This window comes from Chiloscyllium plagiosum, unplaced genomic scaffold (assembly GCF_037043375.1).
Source record: "Chiloscyllium plagiosum isolate Xiang-an unplaced genomic scaffold, Cpla_swu_hap1 HiC_scaffold_26, whole genome shotgun sequence".
Taxonomy (NCBI): domain Eukaryota; kingdom Metazoa; phylum Chordata; class Chondrichthyes; order Orectolobiformes; family Hemiscylliidae; genus Chiloscyllium; species Chiloscyllium plagiosum.
Genome location: NW_028270164.1, coordinates 2819839 through 2838052, shown reverse-complemented (window position 1 = coordinate 2838052; position 18214 = coordinate 2819839). Strand labels below are relative to the sequence as shown.

Genomic DNA, 18214 nt, shown 5'->3' with positions numbered 1-18214 from the left:
GCATAAAGGATCTCACAGGCAGAGCCCTTCTCACCACCAGCCAAGCCATGTCTTGGTGCTTGTTGGAAAGTTCTGGCGATGAGGCATTCTGCCAAATGGCTTTGACAGTCTGCTCAGGGAACCGCTCGATAGGATCCGCCCTCTCCTTTTCCCGAAGGGTTTCATGGACACTACGTGCTGACCACTTCATAATGGACTTGAGGTCAAAGGTGTTTTTCTTCATAAACTTCTCCACGAAGGACAGGTGATACGGAACGGTCCAACTACTCGGAGCATTCCGCGGCAGCGAGGCCAGGCCCATCCTTCGCAACACCGGGGACAGGTAGAACCTCAGTACGTAGTGACACTTGGTGTTTGCGTACCGGGGATCCACGCACAGCTTGATGCAGCCACACACAAAGGTGGCCATCAGGGTGAGGGTGGCATTGGGTGTATTTTTTCCCCCGTTGCCCGGATCTTTGTGCAGCGAGTCCCTTGGGACCCGGTCCATCTTTGACCTCCATATAAACTGGAAGATGGCCTGGGTGACTGCAGCGGCACAGGTTCTGGGAATAGGCCAGACCTGTGCCACATATAATAAGTGAAGGAATAATTATATATTTCCAAGTCAGGATGGAGAGTGGCTCGGAGGGGAACTTACAGGGGGTGGTGTTCCCATAAATCTGACACCCTTCTCCTCCTAGATAGCAATCGTCATTGGAATGTACATAACGGCTGTGATCTTCAGATCAGAATTATCATCTCAATGTAAATATTCAAAAGAGTCACCTTGTCTGCTACTGTGCCCCAGAGGGAAGAGGATTCCAGTTCAATCCCAGAGTCATGTTCAATTAGTAGAATCTGCAATGTGGTCTGACAATCCAAATTGAGTAAACAAAGAAGGTATGTTGGCCAATGGCACTATCCAATCTTTGAAAAGCTTTTAAAACTGCACCACAAAAAAACCAAACCAGTGCTGGGGGATTCCACACACAGGAAACATACACCTGCCCTTCAGCAATAAACAGGTTACGACTTCAACAGGGACAATGATCCTCTGGAAAGATTGTGTTTATTAATAGAAGGAGGACCTCACCAATCTACAGAATATTAAATGGCAGAGTGAAAAAGAAACCTGAGTATTACCTCAAAAGGTAGCAAAACACTAAAAAATACATTGAGAACAAATACTGAGAAAATGCCAATCCTGTGAGGGAGAAATATTTTGCAACAATCAGCCAAAGACAAAAGCATTTGATGTTGATCGAATTACGAGAAGACACAATGAGAGGATTATTGTAGCAGAAACGAGGAATTTGATGGGTGTGTTTGTGTAACAGAGGGAGGAGCAGATTCAAATTCAATAGGACAATTCATTTTTGCTCTGTGTTGTCCTTTGGTTTGTTCTAACAATACCAATTCATTCTGGGCATTAATCCCTTTCACAGTGAGAGTCTGAAAGGCTGTTGTAAGCATTCAGCATTAGTAGAGCTGCATAAACGAAGAAAATATCAAATCTGGCATCTCATTATTACTTCCACAATGTTTCTAATAAGTCAGCAGCAAGTGCAGATCTTTTCGATGTTAACCCTTTCAGCTGGGGAATGATTTCAGGACATTGTCTTTGATGAAAGGTGGTAATATTGGACACAGACATCCCAGAATAAGTTCAGATTCTTTCAATACCAAAGCGCGGACCAGAAAAGGGAAAAAATGATATTATAGAGAAGCACCACATTCAAGACTCTTGTACCGTGTGGCCAAGATTAATCATCACTCGCTCACAAGAACAAGCAGAGCGTGGGCGCTGTACAAAATCTAATGTAGCAACAGCATCAGCGCAGTGAACAAATCAGAAAGCAGTTAAAAAGTCACCAGCACTGAACCAAATCTTCACCTGCAAACTGTCAATCAAGAGCTTGACTGTAAACACTTAGGAATTCAATTAAACCCAGCTTGGCACAGATTTGATCATTTAGCTGGCTCTGGGCCCTCAGGGACAGAGTAAGAACATCCTGTCCCAGAGGAGTTTAACCTGATTCCTGCTGATACAAACACAGAGATGCATCCCAGGTGTAAACAGTCAGAGATATTCTGTGCAGTCATGGAGGACCAGGCATGGTTCCTGTCATCACTAGGTGCTGAGTTCTGTTCAAGGGCAATCCTTTGAGAATCTCACCGGCAGTCACTGTAGCAGCACAATGGAACATATGGCACTCAGTGACTCTGTATCTAACCCCGTGCTGTCCCTGTCCTGGGAGTGTTTAATGGGGACAGTGTAGAGAGAGCTTTACTCTGTATCTAACCCTGTGCTGTCCCTGTCCTGGGAGTGTTTAATGGGGACAGTGTAGAGGGAGCTTTACTCTGTATCTAACCCCGTGCTGTCCCTGTCCCTGGGAGTGTTTAATGGGGACAGTGTAGACAGAGCTTTACTCTGTATCTAACCCTGTGCTGTCCCTGTCCTGGGAGTGTTTAATGGGGACAGTGTAGAGGGAGCTTTACTCTGTACCTAACCCAGTGCTGTCCCTGTCCTGGGAGTGTTTAATGGGGACAGTGTAGACAGAGCTTTACTCTGTATCTAACCCCGTGCTGTCCCTGTCCTGGGAGTGTTTAATGGGGACAGTGTAGAGGGAGCTTTACTCTGTATCTGAGTTATGTTATAGTAGCTTGAATCTGGCACCAGGGATGAACATGTTTCATTCCTTGGCCCCAGGAGAAAGATTGGTCAGAGGAATGTTTTTTTAAAAGCTATCATCTTCATGGCATCGAGTACATCCTCAGGGTGCCTGAAGTGTCTTGCATCTAGTGAATTATTTTCTGAATTTCATTGTCATCATACTGTCCATACCTTGACTACCATTGACAGCAAAGAGCTAACAGAGCTACTCAATCTCTTTCTGGAAACTTTACTAGAAGGTTAAGTACTGGCCAAGATGGAAAACATTCCAACTCTAATTCCAACAGCCTGTTTGCACTCAGAGAGGTTCAAACTTCCAACTTTCATCTAAAATAGCATCTCCAACACAGAAGCAGTTTCTCCAGATGGCAGTGAGCTATCAGTCAGTATTCATAAGATAGTAGAGCAGAGGAGGCCATTCAGCCCATCAGCTCTGCTCTGCTGTTCAGTGAGATCGTTGATTAATTTCATTGATCCCAACCGAATATTGATGCTTTTTCAACATGACTCTTGATTCCCTTACTGATTAAAAACCTTTCTATCTCCGCCTTAAATTTACCACATAACCTCAACAGGTCTCTGTGGTAAAGAATTCCACACGTTCACTTCCCTCTGAGAGAAGAAATTCCTCCTCATCTCTGTCTTCAATAGGTGACCACTCACTACAATTTGATACCCTCTGGTCTTAAACTCTTCCAGAAGGGGAAATAACCCTCTCAAGCCCCTGAAGACTCTTGTATGTTTTACAAGGTCTCCGCTCAGTCTTCTAAACTCCAATGAGTACAAGCTCAACTTACTCAACCTCTCCTCAGAAAACAATTCCTCCCATGGGATCCTCCTGGGATCAATTGAGTAAGCTTTCTTTGGACTGCCTCCAATACCACACTCTCTCTTCTTGAGAAGGGATTCAAATTGTTCAGCATATTACTGGTGTAGTCCGATTATCGCCTTGTACATTTTTAGAAAGACCTCCCTAATTTTATATCCATTTCCTTTAAAACTAAAAGCCAATATGCCATTTGCCTATTACCTGCTGGACATGTATGCAAGCTTCTTGTGATTCACGTACAAGGATTACCAAATCCTGCCGTGCTGAGGCTTTCTGTAGCCTTTCTCTGTTTAAATAATATTCGGTTCCTCCAGTCTTCCGGTCAAAATGCATAATCTCACACTTTCTCAAATTATGTTGCATCTGCCAATTCTTGATGGCTCACTTAGCCCTGTGTATATCCCTCTGCAGACTCTGTGTCATCCTCAGCATGTGCCTGCCCACCTGTTTTTGTAACATCCACAAATCTGGTGACAGTACATTCACGTTGCTCATCCAAAGTATTAATATATATTGTAAATAATTGCAGCCCCAGCACTGATCCCTCTTAGCACTTCACTGGCTATGGGTTGCCATCCTGAAAATGCCCTGCTTATCCCAACATTGTGTTCTATGAGTTAGCCAATCCTCTACCCCTACCAATATGTAACCTCGAACAGCATGGGCCAATATCGTATTAGCAGCATTGCCTTTTGAAATCCAAATATGTTACATAGAGTGGTTCCCTTAATCTATCCTGCATATTACCTCCTCAAAATTCTAGCCACGCTGACACTACCTCAGGATATTATGATTTTAAATGTTCTGCTATTACATTCTTTATAATAGACTACAACATTTTTTCCAATGACAGATGTGTCATTAAAATATGTTCTTGAATTCACAATCTTCTGACTGGAAACAGCAGGTACACAGTTTTACAATTCTCATGCAAGGTGGCAGCATTGAAATGACAGGCTTATCTCACACTAACAACTCCAATGGCTGTCTGCTTCACCTGACCTCATGCATCTTTTTACAACCAAAACTTGCTGCTGCCAATTGTTGCAATTGTCAAAAAGAATGGCTTCTGTTGAAAAGCTGCCTTGTTACTCGAAGGATCAAGCAGAAACTCAAAGCATTGAGTACAGACGCTGTGACATCATGTTACAGTTGTACAAGACATTGGTGAAGCCACATTTGGATACTGTGTACAATTCTGGGTGCCCTGCTAGAGGAAGGATGTTATTAAATTGGAAAGCGCACAAAAAAAGAGAGACTGGAGGAGGGTTTGAGTGATAAGGAGAGGCTGGAAAGGCTGTGATTTCTTTCCCTAAAGTGTAGGAGGCTGAGGGCTGACTTCATAGTGGTTTATAAAATCATGAGATAAGGTGATTAGTCCAGGGTCGTTTCCCTTTGGGGGGGGGGGAACGGGTCCAAAACTAGAAGTCGTGGGTTTAAGGTGAAGCGAGAAAGATTTAAAAAGGACTTTTTCACAGAGAAGGTTGTGTGTGTCGATGGATCAAGCTGCCAGAGAAAGTGGGAGAGGCTGGTATCATTACAACACTCAAAAGGCAGCTGGACAGGTACATGGGTAGGAAATCTTTAGAGGGATTTGAGTCAAATGCTGGCAAATGGGACTTGTTCAGTTTAGGGAAGTTGTTCACTATGGACAGGTTGGCCCAAACGGCCTGTTTCTGTGCTGAATAACTCTAATTGTCCATCATGGTTAAATGAATGGAGCTATCAAACTAATCATGGACTACTCCACCCATTTCATCATTTACATTGTGTGGTATGTGTATGTGTATGTGTATAGCAGAGGGATTGAATTCAAGAGTCGTGAAGTGATGTTGTAGCTGTACAGGACCTTGGTAAGGCCACATTTGGAGTACTGTGTGCAGTTCCGCTCGCCTCACTTTAGGAAAGATGTGGAAGCTTTGGAGAGGGTGCAGAGAAGATTTACCGGGATGTTGCCTGGAATGGAGAATAGGTCGTACGAGGATAGGTTGAGAGTGCTAGGCCTTTTCTCGTTGGAACGGCAAAGGATGAGGGGTGACTTGATAGAGGTTTATAAGATGATCAGGGGAATAGATAGAGTAGACAGTCAGAAACTTTTTCCCTGGGTACAACAGAGTGTTACAAGGGGACATAAATTTAAGGTGAAGGGTGGAAGGTATAGGGGGGATGTCAGGGGGAGGTTCTTTACCCAGAGAGTGGTGGGGGCATGGAATGCGCTGCCTGTGGGAGTGGCAGAGTCAGAATCATAGGTGACCTTTAAGCGGCAATTGGATAGGTACATGGATGGGTGCTTAAGCTAGGACAAATGTTCGGCACAACATCGTGGGCCGAAGGGCCTGTTCTGTGCTGTATTGTTCTATGTTCTATGTTCTATGTTTCACAGGCTGAATGGCCTTTTCTATGCGTTAAGTCTCACAAGACAATTCTGGAAATGATTGTTGTTATTCTTTTATGGAATGTCAGAATCGCTGACTGGGTCAGTATTTATTACCTGTCCCTAGTTGCCCCTTGAGAAGGTGGGGGTGAGCTGCCTTCTTGCACCACTGCAGTCCATGTACTGTGGGTAGACCCACAATGTCCCTTAGAGAGGGAATTCCAGGATTCTGACCCAGCAACAGTGAAGGAACGGTATATATTTCCAAGTCAGGATGGTGAGTGGCTCGGAAGGGAACTTGCAGGGATTGGTGTTCCCATATATTTGCTGCCCTTGGCCTTTTAGATGGTGGTTGTGGGTTTGGAAGGTGGTTTTGGAGGATCTTTAGTGTGCTACTGCAGTGCATCTTGTAGATAGTACACACCCCCCGCTGCTACTGACTGTTGGTGGTGCCAGGAATGTGCTCAAGGTTGTAGATGGTGTGTCATTCAAGTGGGCTGCTTTGTCTTGGATGGTGTCAAGCTTCCTGGAGCTGCCCCCATCCAGGCAAGTAGGGGGTATTCCATCAGACTCCTGACTTATGCCTTGTCAGTGGTGGACAGGCTTTGGGGAGTCAGAAGGTGAGTACTTGCTGCTGTATTCCTAGCATCTGACCTGCTCTTGCAGTCAGAGTATCTATATGGCAAGAGCAGTTAGTTTCTGGTCAATGGTAACCCCTAGAATGTAAATAATGGGGTATTCAGTCCTGGTAATGCCACTGAATGCCTAGGGGTGAAGTTGAAATTCTCTCTTGTTGGTGATGGTCATAGCCTGGCATTTGTGTGGCATGAATGTTACTTGCCACTTGTCAGCCCAAGCCAGGACATTGTCCAGATCTTGATGCATTTGAACCATGGACTCCATCAGTATCTGAGGAGTCAGGAAGGGTGTTGAACATTGTGCAATCATTGATGAACATCCCCATTTCTGACCTTATGATGGAGGGAAGGTGGTTGATGAAGCAGCTGAAGATGGCTGGGCCTAGGACACTACCCTGAGGAACTCCTGCAGAGATGGCCTGGAGCTGAGATGACTGACCACCAACAATCACAACCATTCTCCTTTATATTAGGATGACTTGACCAACAGACTGGGACCACATCTAACATAATTGGCTGGGAGGAGAGTTTTCAGGCACTGAGTTCAGATTCATAGAATCATACAGAATAGAATGGGCTCTTCAGCTGATCAAATCCGTACCGCCCAAAACATACAACTACCTGTACCAATGCCACTTTCCTGCAGTAGGCCCACATGACATTTCAGATGCTGGAACAGGGATTTGTTCAAGGTTGTGAGGTTTCCCTTGTTAATCCCCCCTACCAGGCAGCACATTCCAGGCTCACCACTCCCACTCTCTGGATGGAAAACGTTTTTCCCCAAATCCCTTCTAAACCTCCTGCCATTCACTTTAAACTATGCCCCTTTGTTGTTGACCCTTTGACTAAGAGGGGCAGCTGCTTTCTGCTCACCTTTTCTATCTCCCTCTTTGGCTTATATACCTTTATCAAACTCCCCCTCAACCTCCTGTACTTCAAAGAGAACAGCCCAAGTTTATCCAGCCTCGCTACATCTCTGGAATGTTCTATCCCAGGTAACATCCTTCTCCCTGCTATTGCTGGGAAAGTCTTTTGCATGTTGGTGCCTGGAAATCACAACAGGTAACATCACCTGCACCAGGTAATGTCAGCCGCTGCACGGCACAGGCTGAACATCAGTGAGCTTATTTTTTACATACACACAAACTCGCAATAAACACGCGACGACCAGCAATCCCTAACCCCTCGAGCCGGAACACTCTGCTTCATGGATGTGTCTGACACGAGACTGTGAGGATAGTTAGAGTCCAGGAATGTGGAATGAATTAGCAACCACAATCCACAGATCTCTGCTATTCCCACTGATCCCACCCCAAACAAAAATCCCTTTTTTTTTGCATACTGTAATCATACAGTACTCCCCAACCCTGCCTTACACCAACCTGCAATTAACTTGGGAACACTGTTCACAATTCTTGTTGTTAGAATGTTTTACAATTCCAAGGAATAAGTCAAGAGCCATGGATGTTTTAGATTGTAACTGGTTTATCAAGTTCAGACTGTTCAACAGAGGAACCAAATGGATGTCAGGAGGTCACTGACTGAGCAGCATGGCCAGGGTTCCACACTGTGCCAACAACAGGCTGGATTACAGGTGGTCTCAGCACCCAGGGCTCTGCTGAAGGTGGTGGGAGCAAGCTGGGGAGGTGCAGCGAGAGATGGTTGGAGGAAAAAGAGACAGAATCCCACACTCTCACGTGACGTTGGGTTGAGAGCAGGTTTAAGCTCAACTCAGTTTCCAGGTCCCCTCTCTCTGAGTCAAACAGCTTGGTATTTACCATCTTTGCCGTTAAAAGCAGGCACTTTGTGGCAATGCCAGAGGGCAGTCTCCAGCTGTACTGTACTCGACTGAGTCACTGCATGTGGGGGCAGTGGATAAATTACTGGACAGAACACATTGGCAAAAGTGGGTGTGGACCCGTACTGAATCCAATCAACGTGCTGTAAATACAAACACAGATATTACTGCTCTACATGTACAGGGGCAGCCTGGCTGGAGTAACACCAGCTGCACTGGTGGCTTGATGTTGCTTGCCCCAGAATCAAGAAGAGTTCTACAATTATTCAGCCTCATCGTCCACATTGCTAAGGACCATGTTCCACATTTCAGTGCAAGAGCCGTCAGAAAAAGAAAACACAGAATCCCTTCAGTGCAGATAGAGGCCATTCAGCCCATTGCGTGTGCACCAACCCTCCAAAGAGCACCCCACCCAATGTCACCACATCACCTTGCATTTAGCATGGCCACTCCACCAAGCCTGCACATCTTTGGATTGTGGGAGGAAGCCCACGCAGATACAGGGAGAACATACAAACTCCACACAGACGGTCGCCCAAGGCTGAAACCAAACCCAGGCAGCAGTGCTAACCACTGAACCACCGTGCCACCCACTATCTGGTTACTATTTCAGTTCATGTCAAGAACCCCAAAGGGGAGCAAAGTAAAAGAGACAGACTACATTCATCAATAAATCCCAGTCAAAGCACCTGCAGTTTTCCTTAGCCCCATGTACAAATACGTCAGGGCCTAAAAGGACCAGGATTGATGGATCAGTTTGTTATCCAGTTTTGGTGCTGTGGGGATGGCAGGAAGGATGGACTCAGATTCCTTTGACAAACAGCCCCCTCCCAGCGCAGTGCTTGGCCAAGCCTGGCATAAGACCTTGGCAGTGAGGATGCCCAGCTCAAGGTCAATGATTCAAGACAAAGTGAGAAGGAGAACTCTCCCCTGATTGATGAAACTGTCAGAACATCATCCCACTAAACCAACAGAGCAACCAATCAATGTAACCAATCAATCAATATAACCAATCAATGTAACCAATTCTGTTGCTGGTAACAAAGACCCACTCTACCTCAGCATCATCTCTCTTGACTTATGCACTGACTAACAGTCACATTGTTTCTCCAACATCCAGTCCTGGATGGGCCAGGATTTCCTCCAAATAAATATTGGGAAGGCCAAAGCCATTGTCTTCAGTCCCTTCAAACTGCATTCCCAATCCAACAGCTCCACCCCCCTCTCTGCTATCTGTCTGAGCTGATTCAGATGTTTTTGTCACTTTCTGGTCTTATTTGACCCTGAGATGAACTTTTATTTGGATGACCTCACCATGACTAAGACTGACCATTGCCTCCCTCCTTCACCTCTGCCTTTACTACCATTACTCCTGACATGACTCGTGTCAAATGTTGTTTGAGCACATCCCTGTGAATTGTTTCATGATGTTAAATGGTAAAGATGCTTAAACATAAAGACACATTTCTGTTGTTGCTTACACAGGAAGTGAAACAGGACTACGGCTCTGAGATCGACAGAAACACAAGGTCATTATTAAAGCAGGAACAATGCAACAGGCTGGACACACCCAGTAAGGTCCAGATGAGGAGATCCTTGAATGACATCTGAGACTTTGCACAGTGCAGCAATAAACCTCAACAAACAATTTCTTTCCGATTTCTATCCCATCCTTATCGCCTTTGAGGTGGTGGCGATGAGCTGCACTCTTGAATTGCTACAGATTTAGGATGCAGAGACATCAACAATGTTGTTAGAGTGGGAATTCCAGGGTTCTGACCCAGCTACACTGAAGGAATGGCAATATATTTCCAAGTCAGGATGGTGAGTGGCTCGGGGGGTGGTGTTCCCATGTATCTGTTACCCATGTCCTTCTAGTTGGTCGAGGTCACAGTTTGGAAAGGTGCTGTCAAAGTGGTTAGCACTGTTGCCTCACAGCGCCAGAGACCCGGGTTCAATTCCCGCTTCAGACGACTGACTGTGTGGAGTTTGCACATTCTCCCGTGTCTGTGTGGGTTTCCTCCGGGTGCTCCGGTTTCCTCCCACAGTCCAAAGATGTGCAGGTCAGGTGAATTGGCCACACTAAATTGCCTGTAGTGTTAGGTGAAGGGGTAAATGTAGGGGAATGGGTCTGGGTGGGTTGTGCTTCGGCGGGTCGGTGTGGACTTGTTGGGCTGAAGGGCCTGTTTCCACACTGTAAAGTAATCTAATCTAAAAAAAAACCCTCGGTGAGCTGCTGCTGCAGCCAGTTTTGTAGATGGTACACCCTGCTACAGTTAACTGAGGATCAGTGGGGGAGGGAGAGGATGGTTGTGGATGTGGTACCAATCAAGTGGCTGCTTTGTCCTGGATGGTGTCAAGCACCTTGAGTGTTGTTGGAACACATCCAGGGCAAGTGGGAAGTATTCCGTCTCTCCCCTGACTTGTTTTTTTGGGTTATGGGTGTAGCTGTCACTGTGAGGTCTAGTATTTGTTCCCAATCCCCGATAACACTGTACCAGAGTGGCCTGCTCAGCCACGTCATTGGGTAGTGAAAAGGTTACCCCATTTTTGTGAGTCTGCAGTGACATGTCGGCCCAGCTAGGTAAAGATGGCAGATTTCCTTTTCTGAAAGATGTCAGTGATTTTTCTAAACTGGTGATGACATGATCATCATGAGAGTAACATCTAACTAAATTTTGGATTTTACTAAATTCAAATTTCACCATTAACCACAGCAGGATTCAAACCCAGGGCATTGGCCTGGGGCTCTGCATGGTCAATCCAGTGACATTACCACTGCAGCAGCATCTGCCTACCTTGGGCCTTGGAACTGATGGATAGACACTGGGCAGACAGGGGGCACTTACTAGCCCAGAGATTAGCAACCTCAAACCTGCTCTCGTCACCCATCATTTCACTGAGAGATGGGATTTATCCTTGGATTCTCTGGGAAGCCAGGGAGGAGATTGCCGAACATTTGGCTTTGATCTTTATATCATCATTGTCTGCAGGAATAGTGCCAGAGACTGGAGGACAGCAAATGTGGTTCCCCTGTTCAAAAAGGGGAGTAGAGACAGGTCGTGCCTCACAAACCTAATTGAGTTCTTTGAGAAGGTGACTAAACAGGTGGATGAGGGTAAAGCAGATGATGTGATGTATATGGGTTTCAGTAAGGTGTTTGATAAGGTGCCCGACGGTAGATTATTGCACAAAATACAGAGGCATGGGATGGAGGGTGATTTGGCAGTTTGGATCAGAAATTGGCCAGCTGAAAGAAGAGAGAAAGTGATGGTTGATGGGAAATATTCATCCTGGAGTTCAGTTACCAGTGGGGTACCGCAAGGATCTGTTTTGGGTCCACTGCTGTTTGTCATTTTTACAAATGACCTGGATGAGGACATAGAAGGATGGGTTAGTAAATTTGTGGATGGCATTAAGATCGGTAAGATTTGTGGACAGTGACGAAGGATGTTATAGGTTACAGAGGGACATCAATAAGCTGCAGAGCTGGGCTGAGAGGTGGCAAATGGAGTTTAATGTGGAAAAGCGTGAGATGATTCACTTTGAAAGGAGTAACAGGAATGCAGAGTACTGGGCTAATGGTAAGACTTTTGAAAGTGTAGATGAACAGAGAGATCTTGGTGTCCAGGTACATAGATCCCTGATTGATAGGGTTGTTAAGAAGGCATACAGTGTTATATATTTTATTAGTAGAGGGATTGAGATTCGGAACCATTAGGTCTTGCTGCAGCTGTACAAAATCCTGGTGCGGCCGCACTTGGAGTATTGTGTATTGTTCTGATCACCGCATTATAAGAAGGATGTGGAAGCTTTGGAAAGGGTGCAGAGGAGATTTACTAGTTGCCTGGTATGGAGGGAAGGTCTTATGAGGAAAGGCTGAGGGACTTCAGGCTGTTTTCATTAGAGAGAAGAAAGTCGAAAGGTGACTTAATTGAGACATATAAGATAATCCGAGGGTTGGATAGGGTGGACAGGTAGAGCCTTTTTCCTCAGATGGTGATGGCTAGCACAAGGGGACATAGCTTTAAATTGAGGGGTGATAGACATAGGACAGATGTCAGCGTAGTTTCTTTACTCAGGGAGTAGTAGGGGCATGGAACGCACTGCCTGTGACAGTAGTAGATCTGCCAACTTTAAGGGCATTTAAGTAGTCATTGGATAGACACATGGTTGAGAATGGAATAGTGTAGGTTAGATGGGCTTCAGATTGGTTCCACAGGTCAGCACAACATTGCAGGTCGAAGGGCCTGTATTGTGCTGGAATGTTCTATTTATCAAAGACCATTACACACTGAACCTCCAAACAGCATCTCACCCAGACCTACCCTATCCCTGCATTTCCCATGGCTGACCCACCCTAACCTGCACATACCTGGACTGTGGGTGGAAACCCACCCAGACACGGGGAGAACGTGCAAGCTCCACACAGTCATTCGAGGCTGGAATCGAACCTGGGTCCCTGGCACTGTGAGGCACCATGCTGTTTGTATGTGACGTCCATGTTTACAGGCCTCTTGGTGTCAGACACAGCAACCAGGTGGGGCCAGTGGGCATGGCCTGCAGCATCTCGGAGCAGAGAGACAGGTCGGGAGGAGATGGACATTGTCATGGTGCAGCTCCCAACAGGTTCCTGAGGGTAACACTGTATCTGCCAAAGAGCACAGTCTGCCCTTGCTGCTCAACCAAAACCTTTAGTTGCTAATTTTCCTTATCGGAGCCTGACTCATCTCCCGGAGCCAGCACATACACTCTGTACACTTTCCATCCCAGAGAGGCAACGGGAAGTTGCTTCACAGATTACAAATTGGGAGCTGCACATTTGGATTGGTTTTCCCTTCCTTAATCCAAATGTGTCCAGATTGAAATGGCCAAATAAACATTGAACAAAATGCGGGACAAAGATCTGCCAGGAGGCCAGTCTCAACGGGGAGCTCCAAGAGGCTGGAGTAGACTCGAGGTTGTTGCCATATATGCAGTTCAATGAACAGGAGCACAGGACATGTTTACATAAACCCATCCCTGTCCAGAGACTCTCTGCCAGGCAACATTCATCTTTAAGGGGAACAAAATCAACTCAAACTCTTTCCCACTGGAGCGGAGTCTCACGGGGCTCCAGTCTAACGGCGCTGTGGCTGTCATCTGATAACACCTCTCACGAACACAGACAGCACATGCTGCAAGGCTGTTCAACTACATAGGGATTCACAGTTGGGCAAGCTTCTGTCTATACTCAATATCCAAACATCCACACTTTCCAGTTGTGAGCCACAGTAAAAGCTTGGGCTAACTTTGCCTCCCCCTAACACCAAGAGTCTTTCCCACCTGGCTTTGTGTCGTTAATTAGACACGGGTTTACTGCTCTGTGGGGCTCAGTAACAGGCTACACACATCACACTGATAAACTGAAGCACTGTGCAACATGAGAACCATGTTTTCCTTTCCCTTCAAAACAACAGCACATACAGTCCCCAAACTTTTATTTCCTTCTGATTCTCAATGATGCTGTCAAGGTGATATTTGTGGAGGGGGTTGAGTGACGTTTGATGTGGGCCCAGGTTTCCTTCCCTGAAGAACATGAGTGAATCTGTTACCTTTTCAGTTGTAAATCAGCAGTCTTCACGATAAGACTTTTGGCACTAACTTGATAAATTTATTAATTTCAAATATACAGTTTTTCCCAGGCAGCCAGTTCCTTAGCTGGAGTTCCTCTAATTGATCAGATCTGAAGAACAGTCACTGAACCCAAAATGTTACCTCTGATTTCTCTCCACAGATGCTGCCAGATCTGCTGAGCTTTTCCAACTATTTCTGTTTTTGTCACCAATTCATTAGCCTGAGCACTGGGCAAACTTACTAACAGCCACTAAATTCCCAGAGCAAAATCACTGAGGCAGGCAATGCACAACATTGGCAACTTCATCAGAAAACATGGCATTTGATGACGTGATATATAGATGTCAGTCAGCTCCCACTGACCATGCTCTGACTGACAGCTCTGAATGAGCTGCAATTTCTTTCAATGAAACCCAGAGAGACCCAAATACCCATCTTCACCATCCTCTGTTTCATCTGTGTCCTGAGTTACTGGCTGAGGCTGAAGGAGACAGTTTGCAATTTCCACTCACTATCTGAACTCCATCTGGCACTGGAGTACCATCGTCAGCTTTGGGGCTTGTTCCACAAATTCCCGGAGAAAAGCAGGCCATTCCAACATCAAGCATCGGGAAAGGTGGAGACCAGAGGCAGAATAAACTGAGAAAGACTCAAGCCTTTTGAAGGGAGGTGAAGCAGAAAATCCTCGCTGTCCAATGGAAAGGCAAAAAGAAAGCACAGTTTGTAGCAAATATCAAAAGCTCAAAGTGGAAAGGTTAGGATCTTTTTGTTTGTGGTGGGAAGACAGTAATACACTCTCGTGTTAAATCTTTGAGGCATCAAACATATTAAATAGGAGAGTAGGCCATTCAACCCTTCAAGTATTCTCCATCTTTCATTCTGATCAAGGCTGATCATCCAACTCAGTTCCATGATCCCCGTTTTCTCCCCTGACCAGACACATGCTGTCCAGAAATGTTAGCCTGAAGAACTGAATCTAACACCTTCCTGAAAACATTCAATGTTTTGGCCTCAACCACTTCCTGTGGCAGAGAATTCCCCAGGCTCCCCACTCTCTGGGTGAAGACATTTCTCCTCAGCTCAGACCTGAGTGGCCTAGACTGTGACCCCTGGTTCTGAACTCCCCATCATCAAGCACATCTTTCCTGTTAACCCTGTCTAGTCCTGTTAGAATTTCATACTTCCTGTGAGATCACTCCCTCATACATCTAATCTACTAACTGATCCAATCTCTCTTCACATGTTAGGCCTGACATCCCAGGAATCAGCCTGGTAAACCCTCACTGCACTCCGTCCATCTCTAGAATATGCTTCCTTAGATAGGGAGACTAGAACTGCACACGAGATTTCACGTGTTGTTTCACTAAAGTCCTGTACAATCGCAGCAAGATATCCGTGCATCCCCACATAATGAGGCCAACATCCCAATTAGCTTCTTCACCACCTGCAGCGCCTGCGGGCTCACGATCAGTGACTGGTGCACAAGGACACCCAGGTCTTACTGCAACTCCCCCTTTCTCAATCCATCTCCATTCAGATCAGAATCTGCCTTCCTGTTTTTGCAGCCAAAGTGGATAACCTGACATTATGCTTCATGGCTATGCGTGTGGCCACTCCCTCATCCTACCCAACTCACTCTGTACCCTCCGCATGGCTCAGCCGTGGAGACAGTGCAAAGGAGATTTACTAGAACGATAACTGGAATGAGCGATTTTGGATACAAGATTAAAGAAATTGGGCTTATTCTCCATAGAACAGAGACGATTATGAGGTGAACTTATTGAAGTGTGCAAAATTATGAACAATTTTGACAAGGTAAAGAAGGATATTCTGTTTCCACTGGTTGCTAAGTCAGTAACCAGGGTCATAATTTCAAGATTGCCAACGAGAGAGCTTGGAGTGAGATGGGGAGAAACTTCTTTACTCAGAGAGAGCTGTTAGGATTTGTAATGTGTTGTCTGGGAGAGTGGGGGAGGGGGATTCCATAGGAGGTTTCAAAAAGAGCTGGAGATAACATCCAACATTTTGGATCCAGTGACTGTTCTTCAGATCTAATCAATTGGACACACTCAAGCTAACGAACTGGCTGCCTGGGAAAAACTGTGTATTTGAAGTTAATAAATGTATTAAGTTAGTGCCAAAAGTCTTATCGTGAAGACTGCTGGTTTGCAACTGAAAAGGTAACAGATTCACTCATTCTTCAGGGAAGGAAACCTGGGGCCACATCAAACGTCACTCAACCCCCTCCACAAATATCACCTTGACACTTAAAATTCAAAGTCACATGCCCGTCCAGTTTTGTGGTCATTAGCAAACTTGGAAGTATTATATTTAATCCAACCTCTAAATCCCTGACACAGATTGCGAGCAGCTGAGGCTCAAGTCCTGATCCTTGTGGCACTCCACCAGTCACAGCTCATCAACACAAGAATGACCTATTTAATCCAACTCTGCTTTCTGCCTATTAGCCAAATCCTTCAGCCTGGACATTACATTCCATACCACGTGCTCTCAGTTTGCTGACCAGCCTCCTGCCGGGGATTTTATCACAAGTGTTCCCGGTATACTACATCCTCCAGCCTCCCACCTCCCCTCCCCACCCAAACCCCACCCCATCCATTACAAATCCTGTAATATCCTTAACCAACTCCAGCAACTTCAAACACAATCATTTCTCATCTGCCAATCCACTCTGGCCACGCCCAATCAGAACATTCTTAACCAAGTGTTTATTTATCATATCTTTTCCAATGGATCCCAGCATTGTGGCTATGGCTGGTGAGAGGTTAACAGAGTCTGTTGCTCCCAGTTTTTTCTCTTCCTCCATTTCTCAAATAGTGAGGTGATATCTGATACCTTCCAATCCCCGGGAAACCATTTCAGAATCAAAGCATGAGAGAGGCAGCAGGGAATAGGAGAGAGAGCAGGGAATAGGAGAGAGAGAGAGCAGGGAATAGGAGAGAGAGAGAGAGAGCAGGGAATAGGAGAGAGAGAGAGAGAGAGCAGGGAATAGGAGAGAGAGAGAGCAGAGAATAGGAGAGAGAGAGAGAGAGAGCAGGGAATAGGAGAGAGAGAGAGCAGAGAATAGGAGAGAGAGAGAGAGAGAGCAGGGAATAGGAGAGAGAGAGAGAGCAGAGAATAGGAGAGAGAGAGAGAGCAGGGAATAGGAGAGAGAGAGCAGGGAATAGGAGAGAGAGAGAGAGCAGGGAATAGGAGAGAGAGAGAGAGAGCAGGGAATAGGAGAGAGAGAGAGCAGGGAATAGGAGAGAGAGAGCAGGGAATAGGAGAGAGAGAGCAGGGAATAGGAGAGAGAGAGAGAGAGAGAGCGAGCAGGGAATAGGAGCGAGAGAGAGAGAGCGGGGAATAGGAGAGAGAGAGAGAGCAGGGAATAGGAGAGAGAGAGAGAGCGGGGAATAGGAGAGAGAGAGAGCAGGGAATAGGAGTGAGAGAGAGAGAGAGAGAGAGAGAGCGGGGAATAGGAGAGAGAGAGAGCAGGGAATAGGAGAGAGAGAGAGAGCAGGGAATAGGAAAGAGAGAGAGAGCAGAGAATAGGAGAGAGAGAGAGAGAGCAGGGAATAGGAGAGAGAGAGAGAGCGAGCAGGGAATAGGAGAGAGAGAGAGAGAGAGCGGGGAATAGGAGAGAGAGAGAGAGAGCAGGGAATAGGAAAGAGAGAGAGAGCAGGGAATAGGAGAGAGAGAGCAGAGAATAAGAAGGAGAGAGAGAGAGCAGGGAATAGGAGATAGAGAGAGCAGGGAATAGGAGAGAGAGAGAGAGAGCAGGGAATAGGAGAGAGAGAGAGAGCAGTGAATAGGAGAGAGAGCAGGGAATAGGAGAGAGAGAGAGAGGGCAGGGAATAGGAGAGAGAGAGAGAGAGCAGGGAATAGGAGAGAGAGAGAGAGTGGGGAATAGGAGAGAGAGAGAGTGGGGAATAGGAGAGAGAGAGAGCGGGGAATAGGAGAGAGAGAGAGAGCAGGGAATAGGAGAGAGAGAGAGAGAGACAGCAGGGAATAGGGGAGAGAGAGAGAGAGCAGGGAATAGGAGAGAGAGGGAGAGTGGGGAATAGGAGAGAGAGAGAGAGACAGCAGGGAATAGGAGAGAGAGAGAGAGAGTGGGGAATAGGAGAGAGAGAGAGCGGGGAATAGGAGAGAGAGAGAGAGCAGGGAATAGGAGAGAGAGAGAGAGAGAGCGGGGAATAGGAGTGAGAGAGAGAGAGCAGGGAATAGGAGAGAGAGAGAGCAGGGAATAGGAAAGAGAGAGAGAGCAGGGAATAGGAGAGAGAGAGCAGGGAATAGGAGAGAGAGA

The 18214-nt window shown here is 46.2% G+C and overlaps 1 protein-coding gene across 1 annotated transcript in view; it reads right to left on the bottom strand.

Moving 5' to 3' along the window:
* Nucleotides 1-12690, bottom strand: part of srgap2 (SLIT-ROBO Rho GTPase activating protein 2) — a 196215-nt gene extending 183525 nt beyond the window's left edge. The window contains exon 1 of the mRNA XM_087973417.1: nt 12671-12690. The gene's annotated coding sequence lies outside the window, so the exon portion shown is untranslated. The remainder of the gene's footprint in view (nt 1-12670) is intronic.
* Between the last annotated feature and the right edge of the window lie 5524 nt (nt 12691-18214).